The following is a 12393-nucleotide window of genomic DNA, read 5'->3' as shown; positions in this document are numbered from 1 at the left end:
CCCCCCATGACGAAGAGAACAAACCTGCCGATAATACCCATTGTCACCCTAGTTTGTTTTCATTTTATTTTGTGCTTTGTTTTTGTATTTTTTTTTTGTTAGGAGTGAGCATGCAGGATAACAAAACGAACGGAAACAATCGGTGCTTGAATCGTCTGTATTTGGAATAGGATGAACATAGGGGCATAGGCTGAAGAAGGGCACTTATACCCTACATTTCAAAAACTATACAAACTATTCCCAGAAATTAAGTTAACACCGTTCAAGATTTCTGAGAGGGATCACAGGGATTTCTAGCAGAGTTCCTTTCAGGATTTTGCAGGAGTTTTTTACGGGGTATCTGTTGGAGTACCTCCTGATATTTCGTCCAGAGGCTTTCTCGATATGGTTCCAGAATTTCTCGCTGGATTCCTCCTGAAGATCCTTCCAAAATTATCCAAAGTTCACTCACGAATTTCTTTTAGTGGATTTCCGGGTAGCTTTTCAACATTTTCTCTCGGGATTTGTATGAGATTTTTGCAGAAGTTCCAGGGATTTCTTCCAAAGAGTTTTCCGATATTTCTTTTGGATCTCCTCACGGAATTTATCCTGTACTTCCTCCCGGAATTCCTTGAGGTTTTTAGAGTTCCTCCTTGAATGTCCTTAATGTGGGTTTCGTGGCCGTGCGGTTAGCGGCGACAGTCGTCTAGGCGTATCGTAAGCCTCGGAGTGTGGGTTCGATTCCCGCTCCAGTTGGTGGAAACTTTTCGTCGAACGAAAAATTCATCACTGGGCCACTGGGTGTTCTGTGTGTCCGTTGTCTAGTGTAAGTAATGTGTTCAGTCTGTGCAGCCTCTGGCTGAAGACGGTGTGAATTGTCTAATATTTCCTCCGGGGATTACTATTAGAACTTTTTTTCCGAGTAGTCAGGATTTGTTTTTTTAAGTTTCTGTTTGAAGTTTCTCCAATAAGACTTAGCGTAATTTCCCGCAAGATTTCATCTGGGTTCCTTTAGAAAATTCTCCGGGAATTTCTTACATTACATTACAAAAACTCATAGAAAAATCTCTGCAAGAACTCTGGGAGCAACTATTAAAGAAATACTAAAAGTAGCACTCAGAATCTCGGGACAATTTTCGGGAAATATTCCGGGAAGTGTTCTGGGAGTAATCCCGAGAAAGTCTGTAAAACATATAATCCCGGGTGGATTACTGCAAGAAATACGGTACTACTACGAGGGAAATCCTGACTCTGAAATAAATCACGGGAAGACTTCAATGAGAAATATCAGCAACAATATTCTGCAGAAAACCCAGAAGGGACTCCGGAAAAAATCTTGGGAAAAAGTTCAGGGTAAATTTAAAAACAAAACTCTGAGAGATATCCCAGGACCAACACCGGAAGGAATTTTCTGAGAGAAGTTGCAGCAGAAATTCCGAGAGAAATCACAGGTGATACTTCAAAATAATACCCGAGAGAACCTTTGCGAAATATTTTAGCTGAAACTCCTGCAGAAAACCAGGGAGGAATTCTAGAATAAAGTTCACGGAAATTTATTGAAAAATTTCCGAAAAATCGAGAAAAACTCCTTTAAAAGCCCTTGGAGGAACTTTAGTAGAAATCCTAGGAATAGCTACTGTCAACTCTTGGGATTTGCACTAACGTAAGATACCTCGACGACACTAACTGTCTCGCGTCGCGTCTTATTAGTGCTACTGTAGCAACTCTGAGAGAAATCGCGGGAAGATCTCCCACAGAAGTCCTTAGAGAAACACCGGAAGAAATCGCGTAAAATCTCCAAGACGAATACTAGGAGAAATTCCGCGACAGCTTTTAGATTAATCTGGAGAGAAATTCTTCTAGAGAATTCGAGATAACACCTGGTGGAAATAACACGAATATTTCTTTGGGTGCAACGTAGGAGCAACAACGGGGAAAATCCCACGACTGACTCTGGAAACAATACTGGGAAAACTTCTGGAAGAAATTCTGAAAAGGATGCCCGTGAGAAACCCCAGAAGAAACCAAGTGGAATTCAGGAATCCTGAAAGATTCTCAAGGAAGAATCTCGGAAAGAATTGTATAAATCTTGGAAAAATGCCGGTAGGAATCCGACGAAATCTACGAGAGGAATTGAAAATCAATACCAGGAAAAATGGAAGGAGCCCTGTGAGATATCTTGGAAAGCATTCCAAGAAGGAACTTCTAAAGAAGATCCAAAAAGAAACTCTGATGGAATTTCTGGGAAATCCTGGTAAAGGAATTCCAAAATTTCTTGTCCCTATTGCACGGGTTATCAGATTCCTTTCTTGACTTAACTTACTTCATTACGGGAAAAATATTTGTTTCACAGTTCTTTCTTCGAAAATTGATTTATTCATGCAAACAATGTAGTAATGTACAATGTACAAACAACTCTGTGGACTTTACTTCTGAGTAGATATACAAGTAGTAAAGTTCACCACTTTTTATTCATACAACTCAAGGTTTTATGTCGCAAACTTTTTCCAGTCACGAGTTTTATCATGATGTTTTTCTACATTCTACTGAATATTTCTATTTTTTTGTGTAAAACTTTAATTACACAAGTGATATCAATCGTTACTGGAAGCAAAATAAGTCTTTCAATAAAAGTGCTTAACGTTGAACCATTCGTCATTGAAATCATCGTCATCATTGAACATTTGAAAGCAGTTTTTTCGTTCAAATCAAACATTTTTGCAACGAAAATGGATTCACTGTGTTCCACATGAGGAATAGAATACAGTGAATACATTTTCCTGATCGTTGTTTAGATTTACAGCGAAAAAACTGCTTTTCTATTTCCGAAAAATGATGACGGATGCTTGAGCCTTAAGGAAGTTCGTGCTATCAGTGTATTTTGATCGATGATTGTTCCAAAATTTGTTCCGGTAAAGATTGCGGAAGAACTGTGCTACAAGATTGAAGAAATCGAGGACAAAGGTTTGAGCTGTGAATGGCCTGCTGCAGTCATCAATTTCAAACCAAGATGTTGGGCATGCCGAAGTTCTTACCCCGAGATCTGGAAGTCCTTAGTTGCTACTAGCAGTCAAATTTCAGCAATGAACTCGATTAGAATTATTGTCAATCTCATCGATTAAATGGTTTTATAAGTAGATTAGATTTTTTTGGGCTAAAAAAAGTATTTTATTTCGTTTCAGAGAGCAAGTACTGACGCTTAAACCTAGGACACAAGGAGAAAATTTGTTTGTCCCATCCCAGGATCCCAACGGCAATGGAGTGACAATAATTTTCTTAGCAAAGTCGCTCCCAACGTACTCACCTATTTATGTTACATTAATTTTACGTTTGCGGATCGGTTGGTATGAGATCTTTCCGTTCTATAGCTTTTCTATAAAACCAACGATGCCTGGCCGCTTTAATACTTGAAATACATTTTAACAATATACTGCAAGTAATAATAATAACAAGAAAAATGTTAGAAGTAGTCGATTCTAGCGTTGGGCAATTTCGAAACGATGTTCGCAACATCGATCTTTTTTTCCGATTTATCGATTTTTTGAATCGATGTTGAAACCCAACGAAATCGATTTTTCACATTCGATTTTTCTTTCGATTTAAAAATATTAAATTTCTTTTTTTTCCAAAATGCATTGTAGAATTTTACTATTGAAAAATGTACATAAGATCGAGGGTCTATATAATCTAGGGTCCTCTAAATCGAGGTATACCTATATCTCAGGTTTCTTCGGCAATCCCAACAACATTTTTTTTTGATAATCCCTCTCAGGATTCTAGTTGAATTTCTCTTAATAAAGTGGAATGCCCTCTTAGGATCCCTCTCAGGGTTTTGGGTCAATCTCTTTCAGAATTCTAATGGGATGTCTTTCAATACTTCAGGAGAATTTCTCTCAGGAATCCGCCAGGAAGTTCTGGGCTGAAAGTCTCGATAATAAAGATAAAAAAAAATATCCGTCTAAGCATTCTGGGAGAATCTCATCAAAAAAAACATCAAATCTGACTATACATGTCAATGGTTGCTACTCCGTGATTGATCTGAGCTGGTACCAATTGCACTGAGATCCAAATGAATAAGGGCTGGGACACTCCACTTATTCTCAAAGTGCAATTCTAGCAGCTCATACATTTTGGATCAATAACGGCGCCGGCCACGTCCTTATAGTCAGTTGGGAAGGGAAAGGAATGTTAGAGTGTGCTGGTTGTTGCTACTAAAGACCGAGATCACCTCTGCATCCCCACAACCAGCACGGACTGGGGTATTTGTTAGACTGAAAGGATGGGAGATCTGGGAGTCGCCGTTGGGTCGGTGATGCGATCCATGGATATGGGGTTATTTATAGTGTTCGTAAGGTGATAGATTGTGTGGTGAATGAGGTTTGCATAACTTGTAGGCATTATATACACTGTGCTGTGAGTGGAAGGGAAACGACTTTGTTTTCCAATTCGTTTCTGGTTCTAGCGATGGCTATGAACATATGAATATACATGAGTTGTATATGTAGAGAAGAGAGAGAGAGAGAAAGTGGATAGAAAGATACAAAGTAGGATGAAAGGGACGGGCCAGGGATTGAACCCAGGACCTTCTGCATATGAATCAGAAGCGGTAGCCACTAGACCACCAAGCCCGTCTTACTAAGCATTCTGGGAGAATCTCGAGGGAAAACTTTTTCCAGGATTCTGAGGCAATCCATCACAGGATTCAAAGAGAATCCATCTCGGCAATCTGAGAAAATCCCTCAGGATTCTGTAAGAATTACTCTAAAGATTCTGAGAGAATCCATCTCAGAAAACTGGGGTAATCTCTCCCAGGTTTCTAGTAAAATTTAGGGAGAATTCCTTTCTTTCTTTTCTGGGATAAGGTCTCTCAGGAGTCAGGATACTGGTGTGATAATTTTCAGCATTTTGAAGGAATCTCACAGAATTTTAGTGGAATCCTCAGAATAATGGAAGAGTCCCTTTAAAAATTCTGGAGGAATTTTTCTCAGCAGTATCATATGGGAATACCTATCAGAATTCTAGGGAATCTCTGAATTCTAAAGGAATTCATTTCAGCATTTTGAGGTATTCCCTAACAGGGTTCCCTACCAAGGGTGAAATCCCTTTCAGGATTCTAAGTAATTTCTGGATGATCTGGGTTGATTCCTCTAAGGATTCTGGAAGACCTTCACTTAGAATCTCATTCAGAATTCTGAGGAAATCTTTCTTGGCGTTCTCAGCATCTCCTCTCAGACTTCTTGGAGAATCATACTCAGCGTTCTCAGAATTGTGGCGAAATTCCTCTCAGAATTCTGGGGGAATATTTCTTAGGATTCTGGGGGAATCCCACACAGGATTCTAGTAGTATCCTTCTCAGAATTCTGCGTAAGATCCTTTTAAGATTCTGGGAGAATATCACTAAGTATTCTGCGGGCACTCTTCCCAAGATTCTCTGAAAATTCAGCTTTCTGGGGTAATCCCTATCAAGATTCTGGGGAAATTTTTCTCAAGTTTCTGGGGAATTTGTCTCATGATTCTGGAAAAAAATCCTTGGGATTCGGGGGCTATATTTTTCAAGATTCTAGGGCACTTTCATTCAGAATTATCAATTAATAAAGAATCTCTCACGAGATTCTGGGCAGAATTCACTAGAAAAATTTGGATTTTGGAGAAACCCTCGCATAGATTTTGTGATTCCTCTTAGGGTTCCCTGACAAGATTATGGGAAGATTCTCTTGAGATTCTGGTGTAAAAATTTAAAGTATTCTAGAGAAATCACTCTCACAGTTCAGGGACAATCCCTTTAAGGAGTTTAGGGAAGTCCTTTCAAAGATTGTGGGGGAAAGTCTTTCGGGAATCTGCGGAAGTTTTTTTCTGTTTTATGTGGGAATACCTCTCAGAATTCCAGAGAATCCTTCTCAGGATGCTGGGGAAGTCCATTCTAGAAGTTTTCGTAATCCCATCCAGCGAGAATCCTTATCAGATTTTCGGAAAAATCCCTCATAGGTTACTAGATATATTTCTCTCAAGAATTTGGAAGAACCCCTCTTATGATCCCTCTCAGGATTCTGGTGGAATCACTCGTAGAATTTTGGGGAATACCTTCGGGATTCTGACAGCATTCTAAAGGATTCCACCCAGGATTTAAGGGGAATGATGGGAAAATAATTAAAAGGATTCTGGAGGAATTCTTCTCTGATAGGCGGGAATCCTATCGCCCAGAATTCTGTGAGAGTATATCTCAGGTTTCTTTGGCAATCCCGCCCAGTATTTTAAGGAAACCTTTCTCATGATTCAGGAGTAATCCTTTCTAAGGGTTCTGAGCTACCCTTTTCAGGACTCTTGGTCATTTCTTTTAAGTTCCTTGGGTAATTCATCTCAGAATTCCGAAAATCTTTTTTTTGTGAGAATTTCTCTCAGTATTCTAGATGAATTTATCTCAAGAATGTGGAAGAACCGCTCTTGGAATTCCTCTCAGAATTCTGGGAGAAATCATCTTAGGATTCTACCCTCAACGAACGCGGGGTGGCACTAACGGCAAAAGTTAGTACAACAACATATTCTCCTTGGATAAAAACACCAAGTTTCTGAAAATCGGTCAATGCACTGCAGAGAACCAGAAGTTGACAATTTTTTGGTTCGTCCTGGTACTTTGCGGGTTAATAACTTTTCAAACATTGATTTTTGCGGTGCATAGTTTCTTCTGAGAAGTTTCTATATAAGACAAAGCGCATTTTTTGACATAACAGTTTTGACATGAGTCAGGTGGATTATAGGATGAATTATAGGTGAGATAAAAACTTTTTGTTTTTTCAAAAAATGCAGTTTAATGTCTTTAGCAGAGTTGTGCAGAATGCAATTTCAAACAAAGTCAAAGACGCCATAACGCTATATCTCATACTTTATTAGATATACTGCGTTGTCTGTTCATGATCCCTAGAAACTATAGTTTTCATGACAACTTTTCAACACGACTTTTTTTAACATTTTTGCGTTTTCCGCAAAGTTGTTTGAATTGTAAAATACATGTTTTTGCTTGCTTTTGAAATAACAAAGTTTAATTACAAATTACTGATTTTTATAGAGTAACATTGAACATGTAATTGCGCAAAAAGGCATAGAGAACCGTTTTAAACCATTTAAACTGAAAATAAGGGTTTGTCTTAGTGAGAACGTTCATCAAAAAGAAGACACTACCTTTTTCAACAGTTAGTCCATGCTCAAAGATGACTAAAAATGTTTAAGAAGGTTTTTACAATTCTAGACGAAGCCTAAGTTCTAGATATCATTGCTCTCGCTTCTCAGTGCTTTTTTTTCGCTGCTCAGAGAAAGAATAATTTTACAAAAAAATATTCTTTCTCTGAGTTTTTCTTTTCAAGCGTTCTTTCTATGATACGCAGTATCAATCCATTTTAAAAATAGAAATAATTGAGCGTAAGAAAAACTCCAGCATGAAACCTTCAAAGAATCCTTAGAGTATACAGATTTTTTCATCGTTGCTGTTTCTCAATTTCCCAAAAGCATTGGATAAAAATAATCAGCCTTCTGGTATCTTCTTGGAAGATACCAATCATCTAACGCTGATGAACCTTCTCTTAGGAGAACACTACCGTCGTCGTTGGAAGGCTTCGGTTCGGTTAGGTAACTACGCCAGCGCACCGAATCCGTTACTCAAATTAAATATTTATATAGTGTTTTGGTTCACCAGAGTTCGTTCGTTGGTAGGTCTCTCTATTCAGCTCGTTGTTGTTTTTTTTTTCTATCTTTCATTTTAATCGGTGGATAGGATTTAGGCGAGTAGTGTCGAGAGTGGTGAGGTTCAGTTACTGCACGTGTTGGCATTCGTCGAGCAACATTGTTTTTTGTTTGCTACTCTTCTAGTAGCGACCACTTTCAGCCCAAAGCGCAAAGACATGCCCGCCCAAAGTCACTGCTGCCGGAACGGAACGCGAAAAAAAAGTCAGCAAAAGGGCGGAAGACAGAACTTTTTCGTTCGGTTTTTACGCTACCGTGGTTGATGCTCGAGGCATACCGAACGGTATTGTTGCATTGTGCGAATTTCATCACTCAAAAGCACGTTTTCAGTGCTATCATTTTAAGGCAGAATATCCCGGGTAGAGCAAAATGGCAAATGAAGGTCAAATTTTACCATTAAAATAGAATGTTTGAATGACAAAATTTGCCATTAGTTTGATTGAAATGAAAGTTCAAATAACAAAAATAATAACTAAATTTCTATGGCATAATAACTAAAGAATAACTGATTTTGCCATTGTAATACCAAAATAATAGCAAAAAGAATGTCAAAATAATAACAAATTTTAATATGATGGTAAGCTATGTTATTGTTTTGATATTATGGTTGATAGTAATATTTGTTATTATTATGTTATTATTCAATAATAACTCGCCAATTACAAATTTTACAATGATAGCATGTTTGTTATTTATATGTCATCCTGAGCTATTCATAAAAAACTAAAGAATTGCAAATTTAGACATGATGGCAAAATATGTTATTCTTCAGTTATTGGTTTGTTATTCACCTCTACCCGGGATGATTGCATGGTGCAGAAAAAAAAGGTACACTCTATGCCGAACCAAGAGTTACATGGCTTTGTGGAACTTCTGCTCAGTCGAGCGTAGCGCCAGGGCTTTGCATAAATCTTTCGGGTGTTGGGTAAATCGTTCGGAAAACGTTAGATACCGTGCATCAATATCGGCCGACGAAAGCTCCGGCATTAGGCACGTTGGTAATGCATTCACTGAACTGCCTTGAATTGTTTGTGTGGCTTTTGCTTACCAGGCATCATGGTTTAGTATCTGCATCCCAAAATTTTCAACAGACGCTGGAAATGAGCTATGTAGATTGTCCCTTCCGGTAAATAAATAATAGATGAAATCATAATATGAATGGATAATGGATTACTTCTTGGAGCAACCTTTTTGGGATATTGCGGATTTTTAGAAAATTGTGTACTTTGCGAAATAATGGTGCTTGCTACGTCAGTTTGCAGGTCAATGTGGGGAAGGGGAGGAAAGTGATGATTGCAATCTCTTCAGGCCGTTGAGTCCTCTGCGTCTGCACAAGGACATGCGGATGTCGGAGTGTTGTTAGGAAATGGTTATTTTTGGCAGAAGGTTGGTGCGTGGATAGAGGTGTAAAGTGATAGATTGTGTGAATATGATACGGCACAATTCGCTTGGTTGCATAACTTGTAGGCGATGTATGATAGATTGACACTGTACTGTGGAAATGGGAAGGAAAGGAAACAGGTTTTCCAATCCGATTCTGATTCTAGGAATGGCTATGAACATACGAATTAACATGAGATTAGATGTAATGTATAGAAGAGAGAGAAAGTAGATAGAGGCATACAAAGTAGAAGGAATGGGACGAGCCAGGGATTGAACCCAGGAAATTCTGCCTTCAAAAGAATACTGCATCCACCGCGAATCAAACTCAGACACCCTCATTGCCGAATAGCTTTTTCGACCGAGGTCCGTATCGTTCAAGCATAGGGACTTCAAAGTAAATCTCAGTCTGTCAACTTTTGGAAATATAAAAAAAATGGCGGACGATAAATTCATTTTTGACTTTTGTTTGCAAGCTCGTCAAAAACTTTACTAACATCAACTTTATCAACGCTCTCAATTTACTTCAAATCCATTATGTTACTCAGTATTCTTGGAATCATTAACACTTAGACCCTAGTCCGGAATTTTGACTCATCTCAGCTTCAAGACAGCTCATCCGTCGTCGTACGTATGTACTCCCTCGACTACAACCCGCATAAAACGGCTACACTTATCGGGATCTGGACGTTGAATCCGAACGGGAAACAACATATGGATCAATTAGCATCCTCTGACTTTTGCTGAGCTGTCTGAGGCGAGAGAGCGAGAGCCAACTCGAGATAATCGTGCGCGCATATACCTACAACAACAGAGTCCCGACGACTTGGACATGGCACGTTTCAAACATAGTGCGGTATGAACTGACTGCAATACCACCAGCGCAGCACTCACCACGATAATGGCACACTTCCGATGGAGGGTGCGTTCAGGTCGGGGCCGGACGGTCGGTCGGTGGTGATCCGGAAATGTATCAATCTAACTGACTGACTGACTATCGGACTGTCTGACTGTTACTGACGGTATGGGTAAGTTGAGTGTACGACGATGAGTATCAATGTCTGAGTTCGAGAATCTGACTCAGTCAATGAGTCTAATGGATTTTGCAAACGCAATATATTTATAGCAGCAGCTCTCTGGCTGTGTCGAAAAGAGCTGTCTGACTAAGCAAGCGAAGTGAAATCAAACGGAAAAGGGTGCACCTTTGCGCCGCGAATTCCCCGGCTTAAGTCTTCTTTTCGATTCGGTACGATAAGATATGAGTTTGGGGGGTACAGCAGTTTGTTTACTTTATCGGGGAAAAGAAAAGTTACCTTTTTCCTGATAGCTAGTCACTTTAGGTAGATAAAATGAAGCCCTGCCGAGATGGTTCCACTTCCTTAGATAAAATGAAGCATTATCTGTTCAGTCTTGGAATGCGTTACACACTGTCGTTTATTGTGTAATTACATATCATATCTACGACTTCCAAAATATTTATTTGCAAAACGAGTTTTTTTTTTCAGCACGATGCTTGCCGCTGTTATTTAGCTATCATTATTACTTGGGAATTCTCCTAAGAATTTGTTTATTCAATACTTTAGAAATTTTATCAAGAATAAATCCTAGATTTATTCTATAAGTACATTCTTAATTATTCCTCAGAAAGTTAAAAATCTTTTTTAAAAGCTTCTTTAAGTAGGGGCTGTGAAGATACAACAAGTCTTCTCTCAATATTTAAAAAAGTTGTTCCCTAATGTTGTCAGGGTTGGAAAATGTTACGAAATGTAATAAAAAAAGTCATGAAAACTTTCATTTTTTTGTTTATGTACTGAAAATTACAGTTTAAAATTAAAACAAGATCTACAGAGGAATCTAAACTACTTCCACGTTCCATCACTCACTGCCCACCTTCGAACGGGACAACGGTCAATATTTACCTGCCCACCATAACCGAACGGGAATCGATTTCATTAGAAGCGCCTGGCCGATAGTAGAAAAGAAATCAATCGGCTGCTCGACACTCGAAAAAGCGAGTAATTTTTCAGATTTTTGACCGATTCTTATCTATCTTTTAGTATGGCGAGTGGCAGAAAATGCACAAACAAACGCTATCAAACCGAAGTGCGATCGGTGAACGGGAACGACAGCCGCCGTGTGTGTCATCGATAACAACAACGTTCGCTCTAGATTTTTTTTTAAATCAAAGTCGAGTGGAGATGCATATCAGTAGGGGAGACTGGGGAGACTTGATCCCTTTTTCTTAATTTGCCTGTAACTTTAAGAAAAAACACAAAAATAGATCCATTTTTCATACAGAATGGCAGGTAAACATCTATTGCAAGTTTATACACAACAGAAGGACTTTAAATTATTGTTAAAATTTCCAAAACTGTGCTTTTATGGAGGCATGTCTTATGATGTATTTTTCAAAAATGGGTCACAATTGATCCCCTGTTGAGCACATGGTTAATTTATAGGGAAAATAACTCCAGAAGCTTCCTATTCATTTTCTTTTCAAGTTTTCTAGCATTTTTGATGAATATGGTGTATTCGAAATTATAATTTTTCCTTAAAAATGTTAAGGATATGCCGTATTTTGAAAATGGGGAGACTTGATCCCCCTTTTAATGATGTGTAATAAAATAATAATTATCTGACACGTTTTATCATTGAATATACTAGAATTCCGAGTAAAAAGAGGTTTCCAATTAGAATTTTATTTTTCACATGTATAATGTGTGTGTAATCCTCGAGGGATCAAGTCTCCCCATGTTACTGTTGTATACACTTAGCTACATTAATTGAAATATTTATATAACAGCCTTGTTTGGATAAATACGTTTGATAGTATTTTATGTATACTATGTGTTGTGAAATTTTGACACGATTTGGTTCAATTTTCACAAAGTTATTGAGATATTTCGGAATCACCTAAAAGATTTCTGAAGGACTGAAAACAAACCATCAGCCATTTAAAAATAATGCAATACACAATTAGAATCAATTGTAGCCAAAACATTGTCGTCTGTCCAGATGTTGTTTTGCTAGAAGAAAACTGTTTTTGATTCCGAGAAAATATGGGGGGAACAAGTCTCCCCAGGGATCAAGTCTCCTCAGTCTCCCCTACTGTAACATAATTTGATCATCCTCGGTAATGAATATACACAATTTTGATTGAAATTGTGAGGAGATTTTACCAAAAAGTCATGTAACAAAATTTCTGAAACAATGCAGATTAAGGAGTGCCTATTTAACTGAAAATTACAGATCATATATAATCGACAGTTTTGTTGTCGTCCAAATTACATGAAACTTGAT

The 12393-nt window shown here is 38.3% G+C and overlaps 1 protein-coding gene across 5 annotated transcripts in view; it reads right to left on the bottom strand.

Moving 5' to 3' along the window:
* The window catches only part of LOC109399713 (homeobox protein 5), a 425270-nt gene that overhangs the window by 330901 nt on the left and 81976 nt on the right, over window positions 1–12393 (bottom strand). The window lies entirely within an intron of this gene.

This window comes from Aedes albopictus, chromosome 3, assembly GCF_035046485.1.
Source record: "Aedes albopictus strain Foshan chromosome 3, AalbF5, whole genome shotgun sequence".
NCBI lineage: Eukaryota > Metazoa > Arthropoda > Insecta > Diptera > Culicidae > Aedes > Aedes albopictus.
Note: the sequence above shows the minus strand (reverse complement) of the source record. Positions and strands in the feature narration are given on the sequence as shown.